Source organism: Mustela erminea, chromosome 3 (assembly GCF_009829155.1).
Source record: "Mustela erminea isolate mMusErm1 chromosome 3, mMusErm1.Pri, whole genome shotgun sequence".
NCBI lineage: Eukaryota > Metazoa > Chordata > Mammalia > Carnivora > Mustelidae > Mustela > Mustela erminea.
In genome coordinates this window covers 73,660,011-73,675,665 of record NC_045616.1, presented here as the reverse complement: position 1 = coordinate 73,675,665, position 15,655 = coordinate 73,660,011, and the positions used below count along the sequence as shown (strand labels likewise).

At 41.3% G+C, this 15,655-nt stretch overlaps 1 long non-coding RNA gene across 1 annotated transcript; it reads right to left on the bottom strand.

Moving 5' to 3' along the window:
• Nucleotides 1–244: 244 nt before the first annotated feature.
• Nucleotides 245–15,044, bottom strand: LOC116586329. The gene is made up of 6 exons (XR_004283983.1): nucleotides 14,942–15,044; nucleotides 8,535–8,786; nucleotides 7,015–7,155; nucleotides 2,333–2,412; nucleotides 1,260–1,297; nucleotides 245–612 (listed from the first exon to the last, which is right to left on the bottom strand). It is a non-coding gene; the product is annotated as an uncharacterized LOC116586329 (long non-coding RNA).
• Nucleotides 15,045–15,655: the final 611 nt, after the last annotated feature.

Sequence of the window (15,655 nt, the reverse complement as noted above, 5' to 3'; positions counted from 1 at the left end):
TAGGTAGATTGCCAATTTGTTATTTTTAGTTCTTGAAAAATTTGACTATGGGGGGAGATTTCCAGAAAATCTCCCAGACCCCAGCATGTATATAGGGCACTTAGAACACATCTGTCAACAAGAAGCACCAATTATATGTTCAGGCATTAGCAGGTGACCGGAGGATTATTTCCCAGCCTTCCCCCATCCATCTTTCTCACATGGGCTTAATAGAGGAGCCTCTTAGGAGTATCATCTCAGAACATGCAGCCTATTGGGTGGGAGGAGCACACTCCTCCCTTGAGTCTTTACATTTGTTTCCCTCTGGTTTGAGTGTTCATCCCAGATCCTCATGTAGCTGGTTCCTCCCCATGCTCCACATCTCACCTCAGCCTTTGCCTTCTTGGAGGAGTCTTTCCTGTCACCATATGAGAAGTGGCATTTGTCCCCAACACAGTCTCTGTTTCCTCACCCTGTTGATTTAGTCCATACCCTTTGCCACGATGCATACTTGGCTATTGCCTGTCTCCCCCAACTAGGAAGGAACGTTGCCCTGTTCATCCCCCTATTTCCAATACCCAGCACAGGGGTAGGCATGGAGTGGGCGCTTATTATAGTGTTAATTCAGCAGCTCTGAAAAGAAAAAAGGAGGAAAACAGAGACTCATGAGCTGAATTAGCAAATATGTAGATAAGTCATTTCTTTTGATAAGTTTCTTTCATGAACATGGCTGAAATACGGGTACCTCTAAAGGAACTTACAGTCAGAGAATGACGTATAAAATAATTCTGTTTTTTAAATTATTTTTTATTATATTAATATTAGTCACCATACAGTACACCATTAGTTTTTGATGTAGTTTTCCAAGATTCATTGTTTATGTATAACACCCAGTGCTCCATGCAATACGTGCCCTCCTTAATACCCATCAGTGGGCCAACCTACCCCCTACCTCCCTCCCTTTTAAAACCCTCAGTTTGTTTCTTGGAGTCCACTGTTTCTCGTAGTTCCTCTCCCCTCTGATTCTCCCCCCTTCATTTTTCCCTTTCTTCTCCTAATGTCCTCCATGTTATTTGTTACATACCACAAGTAAGTGAAACCATACGATAAGTGACTTTCTCAGCTTGATTTATTTCACTCAGCGTAATCTCCTCCAGTCCCATCCATGTTGATGCAAGAATGGGGTATTCACCCTTTCTGATGGCTAAGAAATATTCAATTGTATACAGGATCACATCTTCTTTATCCCAAGAATCACAGTTTCAAAAAAAGCAACTTACTCTTTCTCTCTCCAGTTTGTTCAGCCATCCTGAAATCTCTGAGAACATAAAAAAATAATGAAAGGAATAAGACACTTGGCTATGGTGCCTGAGAAAGAGGCTCAGTGAGGGTAAGAATTCATGATGGACAATCTGTGGTATCCAACTCTAGAAGATCAGACAACCAAACCAAAGTCCCCTAGCCAGTAGTCAAGAACTGTGGTAAGAGTCTAATGGGTTGCTTAGTTTTGTGTAATCCCCTAGAAGTCCTACAAGAAAGAAAGAACACTGTGGAAGCACAAGGTGTGCACAAAAGGTCATGCTTCACATTTTTAAAACCTGCTTCTGTTTCTGATAGAAAGAACATTATGGCACCCAGAGAGCAAAACAGCCTCCATTTTGCAAAGTTAGTTACCAGGGTTCTTTGTGTCAATAGTGCCACCATTGGAAATCTTTACCTTGGAACTCAGGACTAATCTTTAATGAAGTAACTGTAAGGTATTTAGGCACATGCTACATATTTTGTTTTTTATTTGAGTGTGGTTGACACCCAATGGTACCTTAGTTTCACATGTACAACATAGTGATTCAGCTTCTCCCTGTGGTAGGCTATATACACCATGAGTATAACTACCGTCTGTCGTTGTATAATGCTGTTACAGTGTCACCATATTCCCTGTGTTGTGCCTTTTGTTCTCATGACATATTCATTCCATAACTGGAAGCCCGAGATACTCAAAATTTTTTTAAGATTATTTATTTATTTATTTGACAGACAGAGATCACAAGTAGGCAGAAAGGCAGGCAGAGAGAGAAGAGGAAATAGGCTCCCTGCTGAGCGGAGAGCCCAACTGGGTGCTTGATCCCAGAACCCTGGAATCATGACATGAGCCATAGGCAGAGGCCTTAACCCACTGAGCCACCCAGGCGCCCCCCAAGATACTCAATTTTAAATGCCCTTAATCAAAGGTAGGTAATTTCTAGCTGCAAAGTTGGGGTTAGAATGAGCACAGCCACCCCCCCCCCGCCCGCCGCCAAAAAAAAGTGACCAAAGTAAATTTTATGTACTCATTATCTGCACAGCTTAAACTCACCAGTGACTTGGCAGTGCTCCACTTTATCTTATGAATAACTACACTCGAGTAAGACCTAGAAGCCTGATGTCTCAATTAACCTGAAAAAAAAAAAGTTGTAGTTAAAACTATGGTATTTTCTAACACACTTCCCAACAAATTTTCAGATGTTTCTAAGCAAACGTATATTTTCCTTTCTGCTTCATTATCTTCAGGATTTTCCATAGGTTTTTTGGTGGTAGATAACTTTATAATTTAGTCTTTAGTGAGCAGATATTCTAATGGGTTCATGACTGAATTTGAGCAAGAATTAACATTTCCCAGAGGTGGAAATAGTGACTTTCAGGACTTCCTGGCACCCTATTTGGGAGAGTGGGAACACTTTTATTCTTATTTGCAAAAATCATATTCATGGATATTTGCATCTCACTAGGCCAAAGCATAACATCATTAAGGTTACTCTGTTGGAGTTCAAATATGGGTAGAAGTCTGTACATGTCCACTGAATAGCTAAAGTATTAAGTATTGATAAGTATTAAGCCATCATATTACTGTATAATATGTCATTACTATTATTATTTGAGTTCCACACCCCCATTGCCGTACTGAGGTAGGCACTGTGCAAGCCATATTTCTCCTTTGTTGACTGGCCCTATGTTAGATCCTGCCAATAGAGGGTGCTAGAGAGAAATTGGAAGGCAGGAGGAGGCAGAATGCACAGCCTCCTTCCTCTCTGCTTGCTGGCTGTTCCTGCAGTACCACTCCACCTGTGACCCTTCACCCCAGGCACCGGAAGTTGGTGTAGCAGCAGGTGTTTTCCATGGTTGGCTTCTTTCTACACTTCCAGAACCAGCCTCATCACACTGCACTCAGCAAAACCAACAGCTAAACCCCAGCTTCCTAAGCTCCCAGGTGTCAGGAGCTCTGCCTTTAACGTCCTGAACTAAAGCAGCAGTTGGGCGATGCCCCTTACTGAGAGGTGCAGTCCCAGCTCTGCCACGCCCCTCTTCTGAGTTCCAAGTTTTTGGTTTTTTTTTTTTTTAAAGATTTTTATTTATTTATTTGATAGACAGAGAGAGATCACAAGTAGGCAGAGAGGCAGGCAGAGAGAGAGGGGGAAGCAGGCTCTCTGCTCAGAGAGCCCCAATGTGGGGCTCAATCCCAGGACCCTGGGATCATGACCTGAGCTGAAGGCAGAGGCTTAAACCACTGAGCCACCCAGGCGCCCCTCCAAGTTTTTGATAAGCCAACCTATTCCCTTATTTCAGGGTTATTATCTCTGGGATCTGTCAATGTCCTCCTTCATGTTTTTTAGGACTGCAGCACCTGTTACCAATTTCTTATATTACATTATCTCCAGTAAAATAGCTAGCATGGTTCCCATCTTCCAGAGTCCTGAGTGATCCTTGAGTGTAACAGGCGTCTTTGTGGGGAAGAAGAGGGGAGTAGAGAAGGGAACAGGGATTGTTTGTAGTCAAATAACTTGAAGAAACACCGAGCTAAGCAAAGTTTAAAAGGTTTCCCTACAACGGGACTTACCAGAGCCTACTCTGCATTGATTGCAAACTTCCAAGTGAAGGACATTTCCCAAACCTAATTGAGCGTGGAACCCATTCAAGTGTGAAGTATGTCCTGAGATTAATGCTCTGTAGAGCACACATTTAGAAATGCTGGGCTCAAATAATGGGTCCTACAACTCCCAGAAAAACTTCTGGATTATCAATAGTAAAAAAGGTGACATCCTGCATTATCTCACCTAATAGATGGTATTTCATTTAAAACAAAATAAAAACCTGGGGGCTCTGTAATACATTTATTTCAGGCCAAGCCCCCACAGACAAAGCAAAGTAGAGAGTAGAGGCAATTCTTTTAAAAAGAAAACACAAAAAAATGTGTGTGTGTGTGTGTGTGTGTGTGTGTGTGTGTATAAAATGGAAATATCGGAAAAAAGAAAAACCAAAATTTTGATGAATATCCCATCCCATTAGATGGCTAGAATATTATTCATAAAGTACATTCTCATAACTTTTTATTTTTAAAAAATTTTTTTTAATTATAGTTACTTATTTGAGTGAGAGAGAGAGAGCATAAACAAGAGAGAGGGAGAGGGAAAGAGATGACAGAGGGAGAGGGAGAAGCAGACTTCCCGCTGAGCAGGGAGCCCGATGGAGCTCTATCTAGGACCCTCAGATCATGACCCGAGCCTAAGGCAGATGCTTAACCCCACTGAGCCACCTAGGCATGCCTGTTCTATAACAGTTTGAACTGAAAGATTGACCTTTGATTCTCTCTATATTGATGTGTGATTGCGAATTTATTATTAGTGGAAAGTCTGTTCAGGCCTCTGGTCCAGCTAGCGATAGCATTTAACTCTCCAATATCCTGAAATTACAAATTCCACTCGCTGAGAAAATATTTTTTGCTTTTTATAAAGCAAATGTACAGTGATTTACATATTTAATATCAAAGGAAATTTGAGATGCAAAGAATTGCCATGTAAGGGCTTTTTGTGGCCAGGTCTGCAGCCAAAATTAAGTAAAAACTGCCCATTGGATGCAGATGTAGGGAATGAGACTGCTTATTGTCGTCTGTCATCGCTACTCTGCATTTGTATTATTATTGCCACTGTGAAAACCCTTTCTAATTGCTCTAGTCCCTTAAACTCTTCCTTCTCCGAACTCTGCTGGTATTTATCATTTGCACCCTAATTTGGATGTGTCATAAATGCATTTACACTTTTGTTTATTTATAAACATAAATGCTATGTCTCTAAGTGAATTGCAGATCCTTTGATAGCAAGAGCCATGGGCTGTGGCTACAATAACCAGAACATCTGGATGTGGTCTGAGAAAGAATTTATTTCTGACTTCCAAGTTTATTCATATGAAAAGTATCATATATTTAAAGAGTGGTATTCACAGATAAGAAAGAAATTGACATGGAATCCCAATTCTGGGAACAGGAGTGGGTTATGAATGCCTGTTTGTTTTAGAACTTAGTGCCTTGCTTGTAATATGTGTTTAGCAGATACAGGTTGATGACAATGATTATCATGGAATTAGACTATTTGGGATTCCTTTGGGATCTCAAATGGAGCAGGCTAAAGGTGTATTCATTTGAGCAAATGTTCAGTAAGTTCAAATTATAGAAAGAATGGATGGAGTAGTGACATGGAAGAAACACTGATTTGGGATCAGTCAGAACCTGCTACTTCTTAAGGTTTTATTTATTTGAAAGAGAGAGAATGAAAGAGAGAGAGAGAACACAAGTGGGGTGAAGGGCAGAGGGAGAAGTAGATCCCCCAATGAGCAGGGAGCCCATTGCGGGGCTCAACCCCAAGGCTCTAGGTTCATGACCTGAGCCAAAGGCAGTTGCTTAACCAACTGAGCCACCCAGGCACATCAAAACTTGGTACTTTAAAACCCTACTGAGTCGCTGTGACTTTGGCAAGTACTTAACTTGACATCAATTTCCCGTTCTATAAAAGAAAGATAACTATTTCAAGTTGTTACTGTGATGACCACATGAAGTATTGGTATATCACATTTTTGACACCTCCTAGGTTCTTAATAACTGGTAGTAGTAATGTTTATTGCTGTTATTCTTAGAGAAAGCTTGTACCTACATGAGCAGAATCAACCATCACCCACCCAGGGTGAAAGTGTTCACTTGCACCTTCTGCTGACTGAAATCCAAAGCAGAATTCATTTCCCTGGGTTTAAGGATGATTCCCTTTATAATGCCCAAGATATTAATCCACTATCAATATTTTTGCTTCATGTGCATTTGTTTATCAGCCCTAATAGCTAACCGATGGCTGCATTGATTCACTCATGTAGCGATCGTGTACTGAGGCATTACTCTGTCACAGACACTCGAAGGGACAACAGGATTACAGAGATGAGTAAAATGCTCTTGAGCTTTGTCCTCAGGGGACTTGGTCTTGCTGTGTACTTGCCTGAGAGAAAGTAGAGAGAATACGGAGGAAAACGAAGGGCCAAGCAAGGTAACTAAAACCTGGAAGGATAAAGTATCTCAGTAAGAGCTCTAGCTACTCTACCTTGTTGCCTAGAACTGTCCTGGTTCGGTTTGCGGGGGAGGAAACAAGGTGTATAAACAATTTAGTTAGTTATAAGGGTTTGTCTTTAACGAATCAATATTTGGCTTTATTATCCAGAAGAGTGGGTAGTTTTGCATTCCTCAAAGCTGTATGGCCTCTGCCCACCACACAGGGGACAGTGAGACAAGGGAAGCCTCCCGAAGGCTCCCATCCTGTACAAGCCTACCCCAAATTGTGGGGCTCATCTTCCTCAATACGGCTGACGGTTTTCTTCTGAACAATTAAAAAAAGGACTTCCTAAATGAGTTCATCTTTTAAAAATTAAAAGGCCAACAGTAGACTTACTGGAAGAATCACCTGTTTTAGAGTAGTATCATTTGCATGCAAATAATAATTAGGGTAATTAAGAAGGCTTAGATGGATCAGATTTGTCCTCAGTCTCCTGTGCATTAGTTTTGCATTTTTTTATGCTTGGAAAACAGTTCAAGTGGATGTCTTTCAAAATACTTTGTAATTCACATTTTCACTAGTTCATGCTGACCTGAAACCCCCAGTTCATCCAAACCAGTAAGACTGAAATGCAGTTTCTCAAAGCTTTTAGGGGCTGATTGAAGGACCCCCATATCTTTTGCTCCTCAATTACCTGGACCCATCCTCAAGTTCGCCGCAGAGCAGCAGGCCCCCTCCACCTGGATAGCTGCATGTATGTATGGAGAAATTTAGGACCACTTCTGGTGCCCAAAGCCATTTCCTCCTTTCACCCACAAGATAATCAAGTTACGGCCTGGAATGAGAATTAATTGCGGGGCACATTTTATAATTTATGAGAGTGTTGCATCTGATGTGAAATGATCAAGTTTTATGATCTACGTCTGCATTTGCCATTTATTGACTCGGAGTTTGGGTGTTTAGCTTCTCAAAATGGATTTAATATGGCCAGATTAGTTGGCCCATTTTATGAAGGCCATCCTGATCACTACCCAGTAGTTACAGAGCCCCTCCTAATCCCTTCAATATCCCCTCAATATTAAGGCCAATTCAAACCTGCGTGTGCGCCTCATCAGAATAATGACGGCAACAATTCCTCATATTTGTATAATGCTTAATATTTTTCAAAGGACTGTTGTTAAATGTCATACCCTCCCAAACCGGGTTCAGTGATAGGAAACCGAGAAGAATCTCATTTTCCTCATTAAAATAAAGTAAAAAATGTTAATACCAGAGGAAATGGAGCTGCCAGTCCCTCAGTTCCACATTCATTAGCAGAATCCTGCTAAAAATTGCTGAGATGCCCGTTGAGCCAGGCCGTCAGGGACAGTCACATCAGTCTTGCTGCCGCCCCTCAGTTTCTCCAGAGAGCCCAACTGCTCTTCTCTTGCGCTCTCTTCTACGGCTACAGAGAGTGATCTGTCTGGGACAGGCCAAGGGGAGCAGCAAGCCGGCTACCTCCCCTGGAGTGGCCCCCTGCCAGCTATGATCAGGTCACTAGGCAAGGCTCTCTCAACTGCCCTCTGAATCAGAAATCCTCCTTTGGGTTTTTCCTAGACTCACTGCAATCAGTCCAGCCATGTTAGGCCCTCGAAGCTGACACAGACACACTTACGACTCTTCACCTGCTAAGTGGCTCTGGGATTTTCCACAGTCCTTAAGATCTAACAGGCCACACTCCCTGCAGTCACAGCTTTGCTAAGAGCCCTGTGACCAGCAAGAGAAGTCAGACCAGGCTCAACTGACAGGAGCGGAGCCCATGGGGATGCTGGGAAGCCTGGCAGAGGGAGCAGGAAGCAGGGCAACTCCTAAGGGCTCCAGCGGCATTTTACCCAGGTTTCACATTTGTTCCACTCTGGAGGTGACAGTGTGTGTCTGACCTTGGCCCAGCTCCTGAGACTAAATGGGGAGCAAGCAACTGTGTGCTCTGTGTCCCCTGCCTTACTTGCATCCCCAATGCAAGTCTCTTTAAGTTATGATATTTCTTCAAAATCTAAGCACTGTTTGATAGAATAGCTTTGACCCTGTGCATCTTGCTCTCTTCCCTCAGTGGCACCATTGGTGCAACCAGAAAGTACCTAGTGTCTCAACAGTATAGCATGAGCAATTCTCTGTAGTTTTTCCTATTTCTGGCAGGCCACATGATAGTCATTCATGCTCTAGCAAAGTACTCACAGCCTCTGCCTTCAGGCACCTGAGGGATATACCTCCTGCTCTTCTCTGAAGTCAGGCAAAGCTTGGCACTTGCTTTGTCCAACAGAGAGCCGTAGTGATGTGGGTCACTTCCAGGGAGTGTGACTTGCCACATTCTTGCCCAATGGCCACAATGACGGTGGAGATACATTGCAAGAGAAAACCTCCCTTGTTCTCAGTGTGGTTGCCTGTGATAAGCAGATCCCAACAGCCACCTGCCACTGGACATGTAGCCTGAATAGAAAACAAAAGATAGGTTATATTGTGCTACTAAGGGCTCTGAGTGGTTTGTCATTGTGGCACAAACTGACCCAGTGTGGGGATGTGAGTAGGAGGCACTGGGAAGGTTTCAAAACCAGGCCCTGAAAGCTCAGTCAGATGGTACGGCAATTTAGGGAGTTGCCCGACCCCCGTTGAAGAGAGTTGGGCCAACCAGCTGAGCCACCTCAATGGGACAAAGCTCCGGACAGTCGCCACTGCCCCTACTGCCATAGCCGAAATGATATGTTAAATGTATAGCTTGTTGTCAAGAAAATTCCACTTCCTCAAAGTGTCTCTCCTTTTGGAGAGGGCACACATTACACATTTTCTTCCCTACATTTTCAGAAACAAAGGAAGAGAAAAGAGGATCCTGCCAAACAGCATTTATATTTAGCATGCGCCATATGCACATGTGCGGTACGGAGCACAAAGCCATGTGGCCGTCCCGCCGGATTGAAATCAGCAGGATAGAGAGCAGGAGAGAGAATCTGTAAGTGCGAGACTCACAGTCGTATAAATGTAGGCATTTCTGAGAACAGAATGGCTCTTTGTGTCTTGACTTCACAAGATTCTTCAGTAGCCACTTCAGAATATTCTAGGGGAGCCTAATCTTTAGATGCAAGGCCATGAGTTAAAGGAGGGCTCGGTGGGCCAATGGTCTTTGAAGTGGAGTGCAGTTACTTAGGGTCCCTGCAGGTTCTTGCTAATCCACTTTACTACATCCTCCACTATGGAGCTCACTTCCGCGTGGCAAGTTTTCTCCTTAGAGTCACAGAGGGAGAAAATATGTTGAGCGGAAGATGATGTCTCCCAGCATCAAAGCCACACTTAAGACGGAGCACTTGACCATTAGAAAGGGGGCCTGAGAATGAAGAGTTTAGGCCCTAAAGAGGGAACTGAATCTAGGGAGCTGCAAATAAGGTAGAAAAGCAAACATTCTGGCTGTACACAGCCAGAATCAGGATGGTCTGATGACTCCCCACCAGCTTTAACTAGCAGGAGAGTATTAGAAGGAAAGCCCTTTGCCATCTCCTGCCTTCCCGGAGGCAGGGTTTTCTCTGAAAACACACAAAGGTGTCCAAGACCCTGGACTTACATCACCCCCAGCAAGCTCTGATTTTACTGATCTATGGATTATCCATGTAATGGATAGAAATAAACACTCGATTAGTTTGAGGAAATTCAGAATGTTTTGGTGTGCATACGTACGCATTTTGATTGGTTTATTCCTATGAGGGAGGTTTCAGGGTTGTTGGGTGTACATATATTTTATTACGTACTACCCAGTTAGTTTCTAAGCCTGGACAGGTTTGCACTCCCACTAGCAGTGCATAAAAATAGTTTCAGAGGGCTCTGCATCACCCCCCAGTACTTGGAACTGTCAGTGATATTTTGTCGGCGTGTTGTTTTGTTTTGTTTTGCTTCATTTTCGTGCTTCTGGTGAATGTGTTGTCGTTTTGCAGTTTTAATTTGTAATTATGTTAAACACCTTTTTAGTTTGTAATGATAAGCACCTTTTCACATGCTCAGGATGAAAGCTTCTTTTTGATGAAGTGCCTGTTCAGGTCTTTCTCATTTTCCATTTGGATTACCGGTCACTTATTTGTAGGAGTACTTTTTATACTGGAGAAAGGAGTCCTTTGTTGCATGTATGGATTGCAGTTATCTTCTCCTGTTCTTTGGCTTGCTTGTTCATGTTTTTAAGGATGGCTTTTGATGAACAGAAGTTCTTAATTTTAATGAAATCCAGTTTATCCATTTTTTTCGTGTTTAATGCCTTTTGGTTCTAAGACATCTTCCTCCCCCTTGCCATGTTCTCCTGTGTTGACTTCTGAGAGCTTGATTTAGCTTTCACTTACCAATCTGTGATCCACCTCAAATTAATTTTTGTGCACAGTATGAGAACGGGTTCAGTTTTCAACTTTTCCTCTCTGTGAACATCTAGTTTCTCAATATCTTATTGCAAAAACACTCTTTTTCTCCCACTCAATTGTGGTGGCACCTTTGTCTTAAATTAAGTGATTGTAAATATGTGGGTCTATTTCTGGGCGCTGTATTCCCTTTTATTGGTCTGTTTGTTCATTCTCATGCCTTTACCACCCATTAACTTAATTACGGTAGTTTCCTGACATTTTTTGAAATCTGGTAGTATAATGTCCTCCATTTTGCTCTTTGCTGAGTATGTCATTGCTATTCTTGACCCTTCAAATTTTCATATAAGCTTTAGAATCGGTTTGCAACCTCCTCACACCCAACCTCCCAGGAGTTTGGTGGGGGTTGTATGGAACCTATGGGTCAGAAGGTCAAACTGACATCTTAACAAGATTCAATCTTTAAGCCCATAAATATAGCTCTGAATTGATAATAGGTCTTATTTATCTCAGTATATTTCATAGGTTTTGGGTAGAAGTCTTATACATCCTTTGTTTGACTCACTTCTAAACATTAAACGTGTTCATTGTTAATTGCCGGCATAAATACAACTGACCTTATATATTGACCTTGGTAAATTCACTTATTAGTTACAATACTTTTTCTGTACTTTTTAGATTTCCATACAAAATTATGCATTCTGAAAATAATGACAGTTTAATTTTTTTTCTTCTCTCACCCTTTTACCTCTTAAGTATTTTTTAGGCATTCGTAGTACCCTGAATCACTAATAAAATGTTGAAGCAATATCATATATCTTAATCTCACTTCTGATCTCAGGGGAATAGCTTTCAATATTTTGCCATTAAATATTATATTTTTAATTGATTTTTATGTGTGTTAGTGTCAGTTTAACAAATTATATAGGTATACCAAAACACACACAAAAGGTGTTCATAAACAGTGGTATTCATAAAAGCCAAAAATGAGAAGCTAAGTAAACATTCATCAACCATAGAATGGATAGATAAGTGTGGCATATCCATACTTATTCTATGCAATGGAATACTATACAGCAATTAAAATGATAGCTTAGTCCTATACTAGAAAACATGGCAATTCTCACACACATAATTTTCAGTGAAAGAACCCATGTATATACAAGATAATTCCTATTTGGGTAGATGTTTTTTCTTGCATTACAGCCATATTTCCTGAATATGATAATTAGAAGAACTCTAGATTTTGATGCAACCATTCATGTTAGAAAACGGTTTATCAGTCATTTGCAGTCATGTATCATCATCACTGTGTATCTAATCAGTTAGAATAGTAGTTCCTGTGGCAGACACACCTTCAGGTGGCCCCTCATGGGTCATGTCCTGGTATAATCCCCTTTCCTTGAGGGTAGACAGAAACAGTGACTTTCTTCTAACCAATAGAATATGGCAAAGGTGATGGGATAGCCACTCCCTTGAGTAGATAACATTATAAAAGACTTCATTTTCCTCTGAGAGAGAGTCTTCTATAGGTTTTTAAGAAGTAAGCTGCCAGGTCATCAGAGGGCCGCACACTAGGAACTGTAGGTGACTTCTGGGAGCTAAAAGCGGTCCCAGGTGACAACCAGCAAAAAAACAAAAAACAAAAAACAAAAAAAAACACTAGATTTCAGTCCTATAACCACAAGGATCTAAAATCTGCTAACAACCATAAGGAACCCCTAGTTCTAGAAAAGAACCCGCCTGTAGCTGATGCCTTGATTTTAGATTTGTGAGACCCTGAGCAGAGTACCCAGCAAAGCTGTATCTAGATCCAAGACCCTTAGAAACTGGAAGATGATCAACGTATCTTGTTTTAGACCACCATGTTTGTGTTAATTCATTACATAGCAGTAGATAACTAATACAGTTCTACCAACTTCCAGTATACCTTTCTTTTGCACTCTTGGAGGGAAGGGTGATTATGGACTCAGAACAAGGGTAACCAATTTTGGAAACACTGTGATGTGGACTAGTGGCCCTCGCAACCTGGTGCACAGCTATCATCCCAGGATCCCCCATAGTCCCACCTCTGTCGTCGTCTTCCCTTTCTCCATGTATTTCTTTCTGAATTGAATACCTCCCTCAATAGTTTCCTTAGAAAATATGTGGGGAAATTATACTTTTAAGATCTTTCAGATCTAAAATATATTCATTCTACACATCTATGTGGTTGGTAATGGGGCTCAGTATAGTTGGGAAACAGTTTTGAAGGCATTTTTCCCACACAGTAGCTCTTGAATTAGCAGAAGTTCTGATTCCTGATACTGATTCCTGATACATAACATCTGTTTCTGTTCCTTTTCTCCAGAAATATTTAAGATTCTCTCTTTGTCCCCAGTGTTCTGAAATTCCCAGTAATTACTATGTTTTGAAAAAGATTATAGTCGTCCCTTGTGCTGGACTCTCAATGAGCACATTCAATGTGGAAACTCAAGTTTTTCTGTCCAGAAGAATTATCTTGAATCATAATTTCCCTTTTATGTTCTCTATTCTCTCTTTTTTTAAAAGATTTTATTTATTTATTTATTTATTTATTTGACACTCTGAGAGAGATCACAAGTAGGCAGAGAGGCAGGTGGGGGGGGGAGCAGGCTCCCCACTGAGCAGAGAGCCTGATGTGGGGCTCAATCCCAGGACCCTGAGACTGAAGGCAGAGGCTTAACCCACTGAGCCACCCAAGCGCCCCTGTTCTCTCTTTTGAGAGTTCCTATTATCTAGATGTTGGACTAGTCTCCTGTGTAACTGTTCCTTGAAATTTTAAAGAGCCTATATAACACATCTTACAGTGGGCAACATAAGGCAAAACGCTTCAGTTAGGATATCAGCTCAAATTCTTATCATCCTCCACACGTAGAAAAGATGCCACCTTCTGATTTTCATTGCATTTTCACTCCAGCTGGTCTTATTCCTTCTGATGATTTTCTGGTCAAGTGGCTTCTGAAAGTCCTTTGCTTTCTCACAAGCCACTGCATTGCATGTAAAGTAAAACTCTGCAGTTGCTTTTTGTGTCCCTACTTTATTCCCAGGTTGTGTTTTATAAGTAATTGTTCCACTTTTCCCCCCTTTTATCCTGTTTTTAGAGCATTTGGGGACAGGCTGTTACATTATTAGAAGACTGAGTTGCAAGAGGTAGAAACCCAGTCTGAGCTAGCTTGAGCAAAAAAAAAGTGGGGAAGGAAGAATTACTTGGCAGATACACTCAAGTTATAGGAAATGCAGTTTCTACTGGACTTGAGAAACATCTATACTGGGGCTTGAACATCATGTAAATCAGGTCTCTACTTCTTGTCTGTCCCTGCTCTTCTCTGGTGCTTTTATTCTTTTCCATTGAGTTTCATCTATATGACAAAAAACGCCGTCACTAACAGTTCTGAAATTCCATATCTTGCAGCTTTAGTCACTGGTGAGAGATTGACTCTGAATCCAGAATCTCAAAATCCTAGGTAATGAATGGGACTAGCCAAACTGGTATTAAGTGTCCATTCTTAGATCAGTCAACTCTAGACAGGAAATCAGGATCACGGAACAATACTGCTAACTGTGTGGATGGTAGGGGAAGAGGACTGCTCCCAGATTATGGCAGCTGGTGCTAGGGAGACTATCCCTTAGATGTTACTAAAGCAAACCTCCTTTTCCAGATATAGGATACTTGGCAATAGACATCAATCTTTCTGAGACTCTGGGGCCAGATCCTTCAAATTCTTAAATGACCTTTGACATCCAAACCCTACTGGGCTCAGAGTTCAATTAGGGAATAGACAGCCCAGGAAAGGAACTGGGTTAAATCATTAATATCTGTTTTCCAAAAGCATAGTTCCCACTCAGTAAAATCTCAGTAAATATTTCCAGGTAACAGGTATTCTTAAAAAAGAGCAGGTACAAACAGAAAAATTTACCTTAGTGGGCTTGATCAGTAATAAAGCTATCCCCAATTCACCAAATAATTTTAAATCTTCCCTCTTACTGGTGTAAACCTGACTCAAAAGGCCTGGATAGAAAATAATGTTTATTCCTCAGTGGATGGTGAGCTTCCTGAATACATTATAATTTTGTGTAGGTCAAAGGGGACCTTCAAATACTTTAACTCTGAGGTTAATAAAAGCAGGAGTAATTCGGTTTTGTGTCAGATTTCTTTTACTCGTTTTGTTGGGATGTTGGGTCTTAGGTCTTTCTGAGTTTTGTCAGCTTCTCCTAGTCATTTAGTCGTTCACTTACCTTTTTCTATGTTCTTTACTCGTCTTTTAGCTCTTCTTTCTCTTTTCACTGTGGTCTGTCTTCCATTTTGGGTTGAGATGGTTTTCCACAGAGAAAAACAGAATTTCTTCTAAAGAAACAGAAATCTAACTTACAGTTGTGAAAACTGTTTTACACTATTTTTGTATAATTACTTGAGTTTCCTGTAGTGGAGCAGCTGAGAAAAATTGCTCTAATTGTGTAATTTTCTGCAACTACTCTGGGACAAAAATCTTGGTAATTGGATTTTTTTAAACTAACAAGTCGTCACAATTGGATAGTTCTTGAACTATTTGTGCTTATGCTTCAGAAATTTTCAGTGGCTATACAGTGTATTTTAAATGTTTTGCATCAGCTTGTGTCTCAAATTTGATTTATTTAACTTTGGGTTTTAAAATAGATGACAACTCTGATTATACATTGTCTCCACTAAATGGACCTTTGCTAAGTTTTGTACCCTGTTCATCCCCACCCGACACCCTGCTATTGCCATGGGAGCGGAAATCCTGGCCCATGTAGCTCCACCCCCAAGCCGCTCGGTCTCCCAGAGTGCTTTGCTGTTACTATGGAAATGCCTGCCCATTAATCTTGTCGTCCTTCTACTACGAAAGCACCTTTAACTGTCTCAAGTAATCAAGTGATGTTACCTACAGTAGGGAAAGGAAAGAGAAGACTGCTTCCCATTCTACAACTGCA